This window comes from Patella vulgata, chromosome 7 (assembly GCF_932274485.2).
Source record: "Patella vulgata chromosome 7, xgPatVulg1.2, whole genome shotgun sequence".
In the NCBI taxonomy this organism is placed as follows: domain Eukaryota; kingdom Metazoa; phylum Mollusca; class Gastropoda; family Patellidae; genus Patella; species Patella vulgata.
In genome coordinates, this window is record NC_065885.2 from 33,930,127 (window position 1) to 33,947,038 (window position 16,912).

At 35.8% G+C, this 16,912-nt stretch overlaps 1 long non-coding RNA gene across 1 annotated transcript; it reads right to left on the reverse strand.

Moving 5' to 3' along the window:
- Nucleotides 1–228: 228 nt before the first annotated feature.
- LOC126826730 (uncharacterized) lies at nucleotides 229–16,668 on the reverse strand. Its single transcript, XR_007682370.2, has 4 exons — nucleotides 16,476–16,668; nucleotides 3,595–3,697; nucleotides 2,876–3,030; nucleotides 229–2,543 (listed from the first exon to the last, which is right to left on the reverse strand). It is a non-coding gene; the product is annotated as an uncharacterized LOC126826730 (long non-coding RNA).
- Nucleotides 16,669–16,912: the final 244 nt, after the last annotated feature.

The window sequence follows — 16,912 nt, forward strand, 5'->3', positions numbered from 1 at the left end:
ATTCGAAATCACGCCAGTTGACTCAATGACAGGCCTTATGATACAACACGCACGTGCTAACCATTCGACCACCCCCCCTCCCCCTTACGACACCATTGTTTACATTGGACCTTGTATTACGTCCCATCAGCACGACTGCAAGGGATACAAAATCCCCCAATTCAGGATCTTCGGCTTTAAATAGAATTGTGTATTTTTTGTCCATCAATAAAAATATGAGACACTATGTATAAAAAATATAATAAACACTTTATTAGAGACAGTTATGATATGGACTGTATTACAGTTTGATCTAATTAAAGTTTAACTGACTTCCTTTTTCAAAAGAATCTAATATTAACTGTTCAGAACTTTGAGATATTATATAAACGTGCGATTCCGTACCCTTTGAATTTTAAAAGTATAATTTATTCAAGTCAATATCAAAATATATGAAATAAAAGTGTGAATATATAAAAAAACCCAAATATAATCAATTATGGGTGGCGTAAATATGAAAATATAAACTAAATATAACTCGCTTTGTTATAACATATAACTCTGATGTCTGAAATCATTTAAATCTTAACTATAAATTATAGTAAAACAGGTATTATCAATTGTAATAAAATCGTACTTTTCCGTTTACTTATTTATGTATTTTATCTAATTAAAGCAATACATTATTAAATCATTGAAATATAAATATAAACAAGTATTGATTCGTTTTCATATAAAGACACGTACTTTTCCGTTTATATAATCATGATATCATTATTTGATATTTGACATAAATCACGAATATAATATAAATCAAGTTTATTTTACTAAATAAGTATTTACTAGATTTGTTAAATCCTACTTTTCGGTTTAGTAAAATCGTTATATAAATCAATGAAATAACAGAAGTTATTTTAGTTAAATTAGCTGGTATAAACTAGAAGTATGAAATATATCTTTTATTAATTCAGTTTGAGTAGTTATATTGCCTCCAGTTAATCCCAGCGTATTCTTTGAAAAGTCTTACGTGTCAACGTCAGCAAAGAAATGTTACTTAAGTTTTAAAATAAAATACGCAATTTAAATCTTATTAATTAAATACGTGTGCAAATTATATATGAAAATATATACTACTACAATATTTAGAGAATATCCAGTGAATACGTTTCTAGTGTAAGGAAAGATTTGTAATATAAGAATCTTCAATGAAAAAAATGGAATTAAACAGTTAGAAGGTTTAATGGATCCATGTGATTTAAAGCGTCGACACATGGATCCAAAATTTTTACAGTCTAAGACGGCGGTGAAATCTGAACCAAACAACAGAATACAATACAGAACAGCTGTATTCATCCGCAAAAAAAAATAGTACCTAAAATTCATGTACATTATATAGGTTTAAACGTCAAATGAGGTCAAATGAATAGAGACGTCTTTAATATATACTAAATATTCGTATCATCCCAATAAAATGGTGAGAAAAAGGAAAATCTAAGTAATGGCAATCTAATTAACATAAAATTTACGACATAATCGATTCTTCAATGTTTTGATGGTGATCATGAAGAAAATACATCTGTTCTCAGGAATCCGATAAGATTTTCAAAAAAAAAGATCACTAGAATTATAGATTGTTATTCCACAAAGTCGAAAGGTATGTTAGATTTTTCATTCAGTCAAGTTAGAGCGAGTTTATTGCCGTCGTTTGAGCTCCAAACCCGATAGAAATGAAGGCGGAAGTGGCCATAATAGTTTTAGAGATCACTACGTGATGGCGCTCCTGCGTCGCGACAAACGGGGCCGATTTGTCTAGTTGATTGAGATTATTTATTCTTTAGTTACATCCGTTTATTTACAGGAATAGTCATGACTATCTCCACATATTCCAGTTCTTTTCATGTGATTAGCTATTTATTGTCAAATTAACAATAAATAATTCGTCTGTCGATAGCTTGAATGTAAATATATTGGGTTAGGGGGTATTTTTAAAATTATTTTGTTATTTTTTAACTTGTATTGTAAGGCTGATAATCGACAGTCTAATGTTGTAAGAGATTCGGTTTCCTTTACGGTATTTGCATGCGGGTAGGAGGGTTAACGTATAGAAAGCAGGAGAGAGCTTACGTTTACTTGCTTGCAAATCACCACGTAAATGTACATAGTTTACATGGATGAAATATATTTTCTTTAGTAAGATTGGATTGATTTAATAAACGTCAGGTATTGATTTTACACGGAATGAAATTGAAGGGTCAATATACTTTTAATCTTGACAGCTTTATCTATAGGCTAATATATTTTATAGTCCATTAAACGTGTCAGTAAATGGGGTAAATTGCCAAGACAATACAATATCGGGGTCTGGAATTATTGTTTAACCGGCATGCCGGGTTCCTGTGTTGGTTGCGGCATAGGTGATACGTTTTGAACACCCAGCGGCTGCTCCGGTTGAGATGGATAGGCGTTATTTACGTAGGCATACGGTGGCGGTCCGGCGGCCATTGCAGGATATGCTGCTGTATTTGGATATCCTGGTTGATTAGGGTAAACACCTGGTTGGTGTACTGGAAAATAAAAGACCATAAAATTACAACGATATTTTATTGTGTAAAAATTATTTGTCATAATTTGCTGATGAAATGGTTTTTAGAAATCCCCTAGAGGAGGTGCTATTTTTTAGACTTGCAAAAGTGATAAAAATGTTTGACAGGAAAACCATGACACTTGAGTCAATGGCAGACCGTGTGATCTAAACTAAAATTAATAAACAATCCTACTTTCGCTTACTAAATGGAAATAAAACTCATATAACCCCCGTCACTAACGAAACACCACATTAGTTCTACTCGAAACTGTATTTTTGTTGTACTTTCGTATTTTAATATTAAAGTTGTACCTGTAGATTGGTTTACATAAGTAACGGTTGGATTGTTGGTTGTTAAAACAGTGCCAGCCCTTCCACGGGATCGTCTACAGCAACATATCAATGCAATCACGAAAGCAATCAGAGCAACAGCCCCAATTACACCGCCAACAATTAGACCTATAGTTCTGCAAATAAATAAATACAATTTTAAAATAAGCGGTTGGCAGGCAAGATACGCCCACGTGGAAAACGTTTGAGTGACGGACGAACGGTCAAACGGACATAGGTTAATGCAATAATGATTATGAACTGGACCAAAATTGTGGTCTGTAAATGGTCCACTGTATAATGTACATACATACATTAGACATTTTGCGTAAAAGCCGGGGCTATAAGCAACATCAAATTCATCTGGGATCTTTAACTTTTAAGGGGCCAAGTCTTTTAACTCACTATCATCTATATGAAAACGTGGGCGTATGAAACACATGTAATAGATAGAGAACAATGCGCGGTCGTTGGGGGTTACCAATCCACGTCTTTTTTTTCGTGCGCGGGTGTGGTTGAAGTGAATGAAATGGAGTTTAACGTCTTGTCAACACCATATATTTGTGATTTTGAGACTAACATAACGGTCACGTGTGCAATGTTGGGGAGGAGAATTTAGCCCAGACAGTGACGTTTCCGCTTGGTTGTTCATCGAAATACGAGTAGACCCGACTTCATAAAATAAAGTATGCTTTACTTACGTTGAATAGGCATAAGTGTAGCTAGAATAACGATAATAGCTATAATAATTATAATAATTATAATACGTATATCTGTAAGCACGTCGGTACAAACCATTTACATCTACAATAATACAAACAATATCAATTACACACAAAAAAAATCAAAACAAAGATAACGGCGTTTTGGGGGTTTTTTTTGTAATTAAAAGAGATGTAGAGAATCACCTTCTCGTCTTGTTTTTATATAAAAAAATATCAATACAAGTCGATAATTAAATAAAAAAACGAGACTTTGTTTTTACTTTATCGAGAATTGATATTTTTTGATATCAAAAAAAGATGAGTAGGAGATTTTATTTATCACCCGATCCCTTCTTACATGCTCAAATAAATAAATATAAGTCTTTGCTATAGATTTCACTTTTACGGAACCTGATTACATTACGGCGTAGTGATACATCATTTTTGACAGCAATTCAACCATTGCAAATGAAATGAAATGAAATGGAGTTTAACGTCCTACTGTTCTGCTCCTAACCTGGGCTCAACCATTGCAAAGTTCTTTATATTGACCCAGTGTTTCTATCAAGGTCAATTAAATAAAAATAGTTCCTTTTTAATAAGAAATAAGTTACTTTTAACCCAAAATGAACTGTTCTTTGAAAATAAAAATAAGTAGGTTTTTTTTATTGAACAATCAAATTCATGTAAAGCGATATCTCCTAAGGAGATATCGCAGTAGATTATGAAATTTATCACACAAGCGATATCTGCTGTAGAATGTATTATTGGGTGATAAAAGGTACTAATAAAAACTTTACTTTCGTGTTCTATGTACGAGTTTCCGCGGCGTTTCTGCGCGAGTTTTCGCCGACAAAAAAAGTCGGTCTAATAAAAATGTAGTAGAACCGTTCATAGAAACGAGTACATCGAAAACGGGTTTTACACCCATTATTTCTGAATATTATGATCTCTTCGTTATTATAATGTTACGAAAATGATAAACTGTGGTAAAAATGACGTCACCGCCTATAGAAATGAAATGAAATGGGATTTAACGTCCTGCTGTTCTGCTCCGAACTGGGCTATAATGAAGACGGACATACGCCATACAGTGTGCTATATCGAATTCCAACTATCAAGGGATCTTTTACGTGCACGCCTATGTGTACAGGGGATCTCGGTTTTTCGGGCCATCCGAACGACTAGACAGTTGTCCTTATCAGGCCCTCCGTTCTGCATCACTAACAAGGGGGGGGGGGCAAGCCGGAAACACCGCCTATAGATGTCTTTGACTTGGCCCAGATGGTCGGTTCCGTTCAATATTTTTATCAGTTGGGCGTGCCATATTGGGCTTTTGTGGTTATAAAAATGTTCATAATGTTCATCGGAATGTTCAAAAAAGACCAATTTAAGGATGGTTGGGCTTTGTCACTGAAGTTAATGAGGATGTGAATTGTAACTTATGTACCACAACCTATCACTAAAAATAATTATCGTTGAATAAAAGTAAACGAATAATATATATTGTGGGTTTTAAGTGGAAGTGGAAATTGATTTCACGTTAACTGTCCTTAATCAACAATACTGCTAAAACTTAAAACTCGTCATTATAAACAACGTAAAAAAGGTGTAATATTTTAACGTTTTATGTCCGTTCTTAATAAACTATTCTACAAAATCACATTAATTTATTCTGAATTTATAATACAGACTGTTAGGGTGCCCAACCATAAATAAATATCTCCAAATATCTCGACAATTACACCACAATATCTATATATATACACCAAGCCTTAAATCAGCTTCAAACATTTATAGTCACTAAATAAACGGTCATGCTGTACTTAATAAGCTATGACCATTTAATCATCCATAAATAATACACCGAAAGGTGGTTCCGAGTGTTGGCCATCACATCCGAGCACACGTGAGTAAAAAATAGGTTACGTGCTCTTGTTTTGAAGGTAGCCTCGCTTAACCCGTCTACCGACCATTCTACGTTTGATTAAGAGGCCGGGATAATCAAGACTACGAAACATAACAGAAAGCTGGAACAATAAATTGAATTTAGAAACACGCACGTTGGGCAACTCAACAATTGTTTTAAGAACCTTGTAAAAGTAAAGCAGGGTTGGATGGCCGAATGGTTAGCACGTGCGTGCTGTAACATACGACCTGTCATTGAGTCAACTGGCATGGTTTCGAATCCCCGCTGTACGTGACAAGGAGTAGGGTCGCCTGTCCAACCTCGTGGGTTTTCTCCGGGTCCTCCGGTTTCCTCCCACTGCTAAAGACCCATACGCGCAAGCGAATTATTGAAATAAAATTAAACCATTAGTCCCGAAATGACCTGGTTTGTGTCGAGTGGACGTTAAACCCCATCTCTCTCTCTCTCTCTCTCTCTCTCTCTCTCTCTAAAAGTAAAATGCAACTACTGCTTGTATCATGTTCTTGCTCGAAGCAAGTATTTCAGAGATATTATTTGTACTAAACCAAACGATGCCGCTCCTAATGGTACAGTTAATGATAATGCAATTTAAAAAATAAAACGAACGTAATTTCTAAAGCTGCTGTAATACCCAATAAGCTAAATATTACTGCTATTCAGAATCGTCAACAATAGATTGTTTATACGGCTGTAATAGTTGATAGATGTGTAGAGAATTGCACGTGCGATGGCTATTTATAGTATCATAGACTCTTCTGCTGAGTGTTATCATAGTGCGTAGTGTATGCGAGAAATCACTTCAAGATAAGCCACTGAAGCGTGTACATTCGCCGTGTCGGGACCAACTCTGTACGGTGCACGGGTTACCCTAATACAGAACTTACAAGCCATTGGCTATTTTCATTTTCAAATCCAAGTAATGCAACTGACAAAATTAAATGATAATCGCGTCTATCAGCTGCAAAGTGAAACCCTTTGTTTTCTTCGGCGAAACGATGTTTCTGGTATTTGAATCCATATTAATTTTATGTGACAGTGTTCAGTTACTACGGTGGCTGATTTAAGACATATCAGAAAAGAATTGTTCTCGAGAGCGAGATATAGCAAGTCGTGCACGCGAGATACTCGCAACGTCAGTCAGTCGAGCGCTCGAGATATTAAAGTCGTGCGTGCAAGATAATTAAGACAAGGCAATGGCGTTTCCAAGAGATCTTTTAGGTGCAAGCTTCTATGCATGCGATTTGTTTCACCTAAATTTCGTTTCGTCATATATGGCCGAGTTACGTAAATTTGTGCGTTACCCTATATTTAGATGTCAATGACCGTTGCCAAGCCGTTTAACAAAAGGGAGCGTATTTTTAACAGCATGTTATGTTGCACATACTGACTTTAGCGAGGTAAGCAAGGTCGTTTTTTCTCACTAAAACGTTCCTTTACATTGTTCAGGCTTTCACAGAGACAGATACAAGACCATTTAGCAGTAAAACGTTTCCCAGTAAAATTGACTGGGCCGATTCTTTTTCGACAAGGATTCAATAGGAAGGTTCCTGAACGTACTGGGCGAGTGTAATGAGACCTACGTTCAGAGCTGAACTATGGGACAGGGACCCCTAGGCGACAGAGAAGTCACGCGATGTAGTGAAACAACTTCCGGTCTAACTGGAAATTGATGTTTTGGGTCAAATTTGCCATATTTCGACCATTTTTTAACAAAATTTCAAAACGATCCTAACATTTTAATATTGGTCAGGTATGATGGGTCAAGTGGTCGACTTAATAAAATCCTGCAGTCGTTTGGTAATGAATGAATCGTGTGGAATGTTCTTAAAGTGGTCATTTTACATAATATGTTGAAAACTGTGTCTCCCAAAAACGTATGTAGCTACCTTTTGGCGGTTCTGACCTAGAATTGCTTAGTGTGGTTAGGAAGGGCATTCGTTCAAGTATATGCCAGAAGAAAAACATGACCGGCACTAAACCCTTTAGTGTGCTAGGAATATTCTGAATATGTGTAAAAAGCAATATTTTCCATGCGATTCTTCTTTTACTGATGATCAACGATTGTCTTCAAAAGTTCAAATGACCATCGATTATCAACATTAGTACTATATTTTGTTATTTGAGCGTCCCTCGTGCGAAATATGTTATTTTCGTTAAAGATCATAAAGTTTTTCTGACAAAATCCGACGATCTCGATCATCGTAGGGAAGGGACGTAACTGGCCTATAATTTTTCAGAATCGGGTGGCATGGCAAGCCTTTATATCAGCACAATCTAACCAAAGAAGCGGCTTTTTTCGTCAATGACCAACGATTATTTTCAAATGACCAGAGATCATCACCATTACTATTGTATGTTTCGTTATTAATTTGAACATGTCTGTCAAATAGGGTATTTTGGTCAAAAATCATAACATTTTCGTGACAAAATCGGACTTTCACGCTCACTGGATAGCCGAAGGGAAGGTAATAATTTTGCCGTTGTTAAGATCGGTATTTAGGAGCAGATCATCGTATAGATTTATGGGCTGCAATTACTATCATATATCTATTATCCACATTCTCGTGTAAGAAGAACCACAAGTAAAAATATTTATAAGTGTTCATGGAGAGGCATTTAATGAAATGAAATGAAATAGGGTTTAACGTCCTACTGTTCTGCTCCTAACCTGGGCTAATGAAGACGGGCATACGCCATACAGTGTGCTATGAGGGAAATTTTGCCCGGGCAGCGGCGATACGGCCTACTCTTATATCGAATTCCAACTGCCAAGAGATCTTTTACGTGCACGCGAATTTGTACACGGGATCTCGGTTTTTCGTCCCATCCGAACGACTAGACAGCTGTTCTTGTCAGGCCCTCCATCCTGCATCACTGACAAGGGAGAATCACGCCGAAAATCTGGATGAACTTTCTCGGCCAATGCAGGGATCGAACACCCGACTTCCAGGCTAGCGAGCCAGCGTCTAACCCACTTAGCCACCTGATCCCCGAGAGGCATTTAATATCTGACGGTGTCCTTGTTTAGCAGACCGTCATGCTTTCCATATTGAAATCCTGAAGGGGAAGATGGCATAGCTCACAAAAGGATGTATGGCACTCTAGACAATCCAGGATAATTCTGACTGCACATGCCAACCTCCTGCATATAGCTATGTTCGAGCAGAAGTGTTCACTTACTTAGATTCTGACCTGCATTCCTATGTTCTTAGTTTGGGGAGTCCATTTTTGTAATGCTGTTTTTGGACTATATATATATGTCATCTTCTCCTTCAGGAGATTTCAATATGGAATGCATGTTGTCTCCTGATTTTTAATAACTGTCCATTAAAACTTCCAAATGTTTCTATACACTGATCGGCTTCTAAATATTGATGGGAATAAGTGCGGTCTGATTCCTAAAATACTGGAGATGCGGCTGGTCATAAAAGTATCCGTGTATCAGAAATGACCAGTACGCTTTCCAGGAAGAGTACTGTTCATTTCCGACAAACGAACACTTTTATACAAGCATTGAAAATAAGCACGATGAAAACAAACGCCTAGAAAGTCATAAATTTTATTACAAATAAATTTAAACGGACCAACCATTCGCCGATGCACACTTCAACAGGATTGACCCACGTTTTGCAGTGTCCTTTACATTACGTTTAATATAATTGCAGTCCTCTACGCCAGGACAAGTGGTTTCGACGACGTGGTTGGCTCTATATTCACGTCATCTATCTGTGGAGTGCAGTCTAAAAAAGTGACTGTTTTACGCTCAGGGTAACGCAGCAAGACGCACGTGTAAATGCAATACTACTCAGGTCGTTTCTCCACTGCGAAATCATTCTACCATGAAATGTAAGTAGTAGTTATTAGCACACATTCCGAGGTGTATCGGTGAATATCAGGACAGTTTTGGTCGAGGGGCCCAGCCGAGGCGGAGCCGAGGCGGCTCCCGACCAAAACTGTCCTGATATTCACCGATACACCGAGGAAAGGTGCTAATAAGTTACTTACATCACATTTCTATCGAGTATTGTGAAGCAAAATGTGAAAAATAGTATTCATTATCGAGTCGTTTCAACCGAAAAGTGACAAATACTTTCTGTTCTTTCATTATTTATCCCTTTCTGAGCCTCACGTTACATTTCATGGTAGAATGATTTCGCAGTGGAGAGACGACCTGAGTAGTATTTACACGTGCGTCTTGCCATGATACTCTGAGCGTAAAACAATCACGTGTTTGTTTAGACCACATCGTCAAAACAATGTCTATGGCGTAGAGGACTGCGATATTATTAAATGTAGTGTAAAGGAAATGCGAAACGTGGGTCATTCCTGGTGAAAGTATGCATCGGCGAATGGTTCTTCCGTTGAAATTTATTTGTAATAAAGTTTATGACTTTCTAGGCGTTTTTTTTTCATCCTGCTTATTTTCAATGCCTGTGAAGTGTCCAGCAAGAGAACTGCGCCTTCTATCATCACAATTAATTAAAATAATTATTCAATATTCTAATTTATATATTTTGCATATTAATATAAATCAAACCAAATTATGAAATAGATGCCAATTGGTATGTATAATAATTGATTTTTTTAATATGTTGTTATGTTAATTTAATGTCATTGTATATGTTTTTGAACTGCCATGTAGTTCCCCCCATTTTGTTTTGTTACTATGATTTTGACTAGTTGTTTCATGTACATTGGTTAGAGCCTCGTTATCAATTGCGATCTGGGTCGGACTAAACGTCCGCTACTTATTGCTTGATAGATATCTAAAACGGTATAAAAGTATCCGTGTATCAGAAATGATCAGTACTCTTTCTGTACATTTCTGATACATGAACACTTTTAAGCTTGTATTGCAATTAAACAGGACAGTTTTATGAAAGGTTGCCAGTGGCAACGAGTAGAAGTGGGATGTAACGTGAGGCACAGAAAGGGATACAGAGCAGAAAGTATTTGTCACATTTCGCTTTACACGACTGGTTAATAAATGCTATTTTTAACATTTCGCTTCACAATACTCGATAGAAATGTGATGTAAGTGACTTACTAGCACGAGGGCTCACACTGGCTTTCATTTTTTTTTCCGCCAAAATGGATCACAATTTTTATATAAAAAATTGATGTTATTTTTATTCCGCCAACTTGAATATTTTATCCGCCAAAAATTTATGATAAAAAACAAATATTGTCAAAGTGTAAAACAATTTTATTTTGCATATATTAAAATATCATACACAATTTACAAAATGTTATTTCGGATCTATTATTTAATTTTCATACACAATTTACAAAATCCTCGTTTGCTTTACATTAGCCCAATTGATAAATGACTTTTGAAGATCTGGTTGATTTTTAGTTAGAGTGATGGACATTGAACTTGATAAAGTTCCTACTGGCCGTTTTAATTAAATTTTGTTTACTGAACCCCCTTTCACAATCAACAGTTGCAACTAGTAACAATAATCTACTTGCAATTTTATATACATCAACAAAATTTGTTGGTTTTTTTTTCTTTTAGAGTAAGTTTCAATACATAATCAATGCAGTCTATCCCATAATCAACATGTTTTAAATAATTCCTGAATGACACAATATCTGAAACAGTCATTAATGTTAAGATCAATTGTTTGAAAATAATTACCCAATGACTTAATATAAGACAAAATCTACCTCACAATTTACATCAAATAATTACACAATTTCTTTAGTACAACACTATCCCCCTTTTCCTCAAATCTGCATTCCCCAAATTATTTACAACATTTCTAACAAATGTCATCCCTATCACTCTAGCATCACCCTTTGTTTTTTTCCCATCCCTAATCTTTTGTTCTTTGTACCAGAAATGTGCCTTTCTTAATGAGTCGACATTAACTACTGTAGGGGCTGACTCTAATACATTTAAAACATTAATACCATAATTTCCTGCTTCAATGTCTTGTAGCTGAGAAATAGTTGTAGCCAATAATGGATTTCCTCGGTATATCGGTGAAGATCAGGAAACATTTGGTCGACCAAAACTGTCCTGATCTTCACCGATACACTCGGAAAGTGTGGTAATAACTATTACTTAAAGACTACGTAAGATGAAAAATCTAAATTTCATGTACGTATACCCAATGGTTACTATATCCACTTTACGGCAAGTTCACACCAATCTGATTAAAATTGAGTTGTTTTTGTTGTTTATTACAGATTTAACGTCCAATACAATGAATATGATATTATGGACAGGTTGATTTAATTAAATTATTTACACTTGAAATTTGTTCAAAAAACACAAAATAAAAAGATTCCAAAAGTTTCTTAAAGCACACTTATAAATTCGCTGTCGTGAGAAGAAAGGGCGGGTTATCTTCTCCCTTTGTTATAATAAAGTTAAAACAGGAGGTCCAGCTGATTGATGTTTGGCGTCATCAGGGCGTATAGAAAAAAAACCCGTGGGGAAAAGAATCCGCTGGCTTTATGTGGAAAAGCGAAGTGCCCGCAGTAAAAACCACATAGACTCGGGGCAGACCTAATGTAGCCGCCAACCCCGAACAGACAAACAGACAAACGACAGTCACAAATATTAGTATAGATTTTTTCGTATTTCAATTTTACGGTCTATTTCAGAGTAATGAAGTCAAATCCGCATGCAGAAAGAAAGGCGCCATACGATGATAACGGGTCGTCATTTACAAATCGAGTTTCAATCATGTTTGACTTTTATGATACACTTTGCATGACCACATCTTTTTATTCATGTACTCCTTTACTCAGGTAAATTAGAACCCTCAACGAAACGTCTCTTTAATTAAAATAGTAATTGTGTTCCATATTATGTTTTTATATCACAATACTCTTCTGACGAAAATGTACCTCGAATCGTTTGGACTGCACACGATGGTAGAGTGTATTAAAATCGCTGTCGTGAGAAAAGAGTTCTATTTTTACGACTTTGAGTGAAGATAGCTGAATTAATTTCAATCAGATTGGTGTGAACTTGCCGTAAAGTGGATATAATAACCATTGGCTACACGTATCGAAAAGTTTTCACGTCCATTCTATGTGCACTTCGACTTTGTCTCAATTAATAATGACGTGTATTACACGCTGTATAAAACCTCAGAAAAACTCTTAACGGATTATTTGTTGTTTATTATTGTTTACATTTTAAATTGTATAGATTTGGGAAAAAAGTCCCGATTTCCCGTGATTTGAGTATACGTTTACACCGAAGATGTTCAAATTGGATTGTAGGCGAAATTTGGGATAAATCTGTCGAACGGTCGCTGGGACATAAATGTTGTAACTGCTAATTGACGGACCTGGTCACGTGTGGTGAACTAGATTTATTTTATTTTCATTATTCCATAGCAACGATAATTTATTAAGTAATCGTATACGCGTACATATATAATTAGACCTAATAATTATCGTGTTATATTATTCATTTCAATTAATAACATTTTGTTAATGTTGGTGTACTACATGTCACGTATATCTCATTGCCATTATTTATAAGATCTATAAAGTGTAACACATGACACAATTATAGTAGCTTGTATTCCATATAATTGTGTCATGTGTTATTCTCATCCAGTTACTAAATGCCACTTAAACAATCTATAAAGTGTATTGTTATTCATCGTACGTTAATCAGATTGTAAGTATTTTCATTTAAGAGCGTGGTCGGGCAGACTTTTAAGTTTCACCAATGTAACTGATGACCATATTATTAGCCCCGTGAGGAGATATTGGGCATGGTCTGACTTGGGGAAAGCCCCGGAAATTTTGGTTAGATTTGTGAAATATTTACTTTGCTTCTAGAAAGTTTCAACCATGTAACTTACGGCCTAATTTTTGGCCCCATGAGGGGTACTTTAAGGTGCTGCTGTGGATATATGCCTCAGCAGGGCCCGACCAAATGATTTCTACTCATATGGACACCCACTTGCGGGGGGGGGGGGGGGTGTAGGTCAAGCCTTTTTTAACTGATGACCATATAATTTTGTCATTAGCTCCTGGACTAATAGTTGTTGTGGTCTAATTATAAACAGCAGTTTTATATTGTCTTCTGCACTGTCAATAGTCAATATGACAATGTAAAAGTGGTATGTATATGAAATCATACATTGTACCGATTTCATTCAAATCCATTCTGGACTAAGTCCATTCTAGTTACGTTCTCGTAGCTAAAAACGTTGAGATATACTGATGTGCTTGTTTTTAGCTACGATTGGGTGCCTTTATTTTTAGCTCCAAGTGGCAACCACAGTTTCTTTATTAATGCATGTAACATCTTAAAATAAGACAATTTATATTATTTTGACTAATTAACCTTACAGAGGCTAATGTAGTGGCTCAACTATCGCCTAACTCCAGATATTTGCGTTTAAATTAATGAAGCGTTGTTTTTTTCCGACATACACCGTCATACATCTCCCGTTTAAAAATGCCGTCCCTAGTAACGGCTTAACGCCTCGATTTTAAATACGTTGATTTATATCCGTTTCGGGTAGAATTATATGCTTAATTGTAGTTGGATGGGGCAGAAATATTATAAATAACAATAATCAATCGCCATTTTGATGAAAAATATTGTCAATTTTGCTTACTGAGGCCCGATGTGATTTGCGTTGGGCTTTGCTTCGTGGAACTATTTAGCACCATCTGTTATCTCGAAACACGGAGGGTTGAGAGATGAGGTTAGTTATCTAAATCCATTCATGCATAAGAATCTTATTACAAAATGTACGCTCTTACTGAATTCACCTAGCGTTGGATATCAGACCTGATGCAACTATAAAAGAGATTATGTATAGCCCTTTTGAATAGCAAAGACGAAAGAGATACAGCTTTGCAAAAACGCTCGCTTGATGTCAAATCATTATAATTGTGTAAACCTATATCATCGTGTATGTATTGAACTACTACTTAAATACACGGTCTATGTCTAACAATGTAGGGTGTAACTTGATGTGATCATGACGTCTTACTATTGCTCAATCTCTCATCCCAACGTAGTTTGCCAAGCAACGCAATATACGTACATTGGAATTATCGTGGGCCTATAATCACATTTTTTTCAAAAGTCCTTATTTGATTGTTTGTGCTAATAAAAAGACAATAAATATTAAATTTCGAATTATTAATTACGGTTAAACCAGGGTTAAGGTCGTAAAGAGAGAGAGAGGGGGGGGGGGAGAATGGGGTTTAACGTCCACAAACCGGATGACCCGGAGAAAACCCACGAGATTGGACAGGCGACCCTACTCCTTGTGCACATATTACCTGGGAATCGAAACCACGCCAGTTGACCCAATGACAGATCTTTTGATGCAGCGCGCACACGCTAACCATTCGGCCATCGGCGCCCCCCCCCCCCCACAACCATTTAATGTAATATGAGTGCATATAAAGTGATTCATAACCAATTTTAAAATTGTTTATTGTAATTTCTAATCAATTATGTTCGGTTTAAAGGGACAATAACACTCTTGCTGGCTTGACAGCTCCAGAAAATAAAAAATAGCCTTATTCTAAGTACTAGATGTGTTAGTGTCCTACCTGTTGTGTAAATTATCCATTAAATCCTATTTAACTTGCCCAGAGGGTTCAAAAATATTTTTAAAACCAAGTCACATTTGAAAAGCTTTACGTCAGGCTTTTCAAATCATTTAGTTGAATTTTTCCAATTTTTTAAATTAGGTGTGTTAAGATGAAATTTGTATCATCAATTAATTGGAATATTGTAAAATAGTACAATTTGTTGACAAGAATAAAGATTGGGACATATTATTCAGTTTCAACAAAAGTGGTATTGGGCCTTTAAATACACAGACAGTCCAGATTGAACAGCGGTCATTTGCGCCTGCTTAATCGATTCTATACACGTTATATTTTTTGTTGTTTGTGAATCAGCCATTTTAATTACTTCCGCATTGTCTTCTGTGATATGTTTTTCTTTGGTCATTACAAATTATGTCCATGGGATACACGAGTCGTGTAGTAATTTAAATATGTTCACCGTGTCTTAGTTATTGGATATTAGAATCATATATTTTCACGGTATGGTAATAACATCAATATCGATTGAAATTGACCAATACTGAATTCTAATTCGTGTTTTTAATTTCCAAAGTTATGGATAATACTGAGTTAGAGATTTAGCTTCCTGCATTAACCAATCAATAAGATAAAATAAAAATCACCTTATAGTATTGAAAACCCAAGCATCTTATAAATTGTATTTGTGGCGGATTGGCATACCCGTCCCAAATTCTATAATTATCGTAAATATACAACAAATCTAATTATAGTGATTTGAAGCGAATATCTGAACCCGAATATAATATTCAATTTCGACAGGTATATCCCCCCCTCCCCCAACCCTCCAAAAATAATAGAAATAAAATAAAATAAGAAAAAAGAAACAGAATAATTTTTATACTGTGATTTAGGGGGAGTCCCACCCGGAGCAGCCATTATAAACACATATAATAAATAATAAAGTGAAATTGTCATACTGTTATATGGGGGATGGATGGGGAGTGGCATATAAAAAGGTCATTTGGCCCAACCTGTGACAGTGCTACTAACCATGACGAGTTTCGACCCTACTTTCTTGTTAAAACCACAATCTCTAACGCGCATAACTACCTCTTCTCCGTAATTAACAAAGAGCACAGACGTGCCATGACGTCCATCCGATTGAGTACACACCCATTAGAAATTGAAGAAGGAGGGTACAGCGGCGTGGTTTCCCCTTATCAATGGTGCAGGAGGGACCATTCTTTCCAAATATCAACTTCAAATAATTATATCTGAAGAAGTGTGCGGTTTTATACACCTAGCATTTACAAGAAAAATAACCTGTCACTAGATCACTAGATATTCCCAACTGGGGGTGTGATTATTAATATATTGCCATTAAGTAATGAATACAAATTGAAATAGAACATACTTTTAGCCACAAGGCCAGTTAAGACTGCTAATATTTCCCAGATCATCTTGAGTTTGAATGCGATGTTGTAGTTAAATTCTTTGCGCTGTAAACTTCCTTATTTAAAATGTAAATGTAAATGTAAATAATACGTAACTTATCGATACATATATGCAAATACGCAAAGAACGAATATACAAGTCACAACAATAATTTAATCGTCACGCTTCAAACATTTAGCTTCACAACATAAACACCAATGAAATGCCTTTGAACACAAAGGGCTATGTATAGGCAAGCCATGACTAAAAAAATAGTCTATACCCCAGTTATTATGCTTTATTGAAATTTAGGCATTTTGCCAACTTTAAAAATTTCGCAATAGTTGTCAAATTGCAGGCTCGCATAATCTCGTAATTGGTGACGTGACTACGGTAGAGAATTTCCACTTAATATCT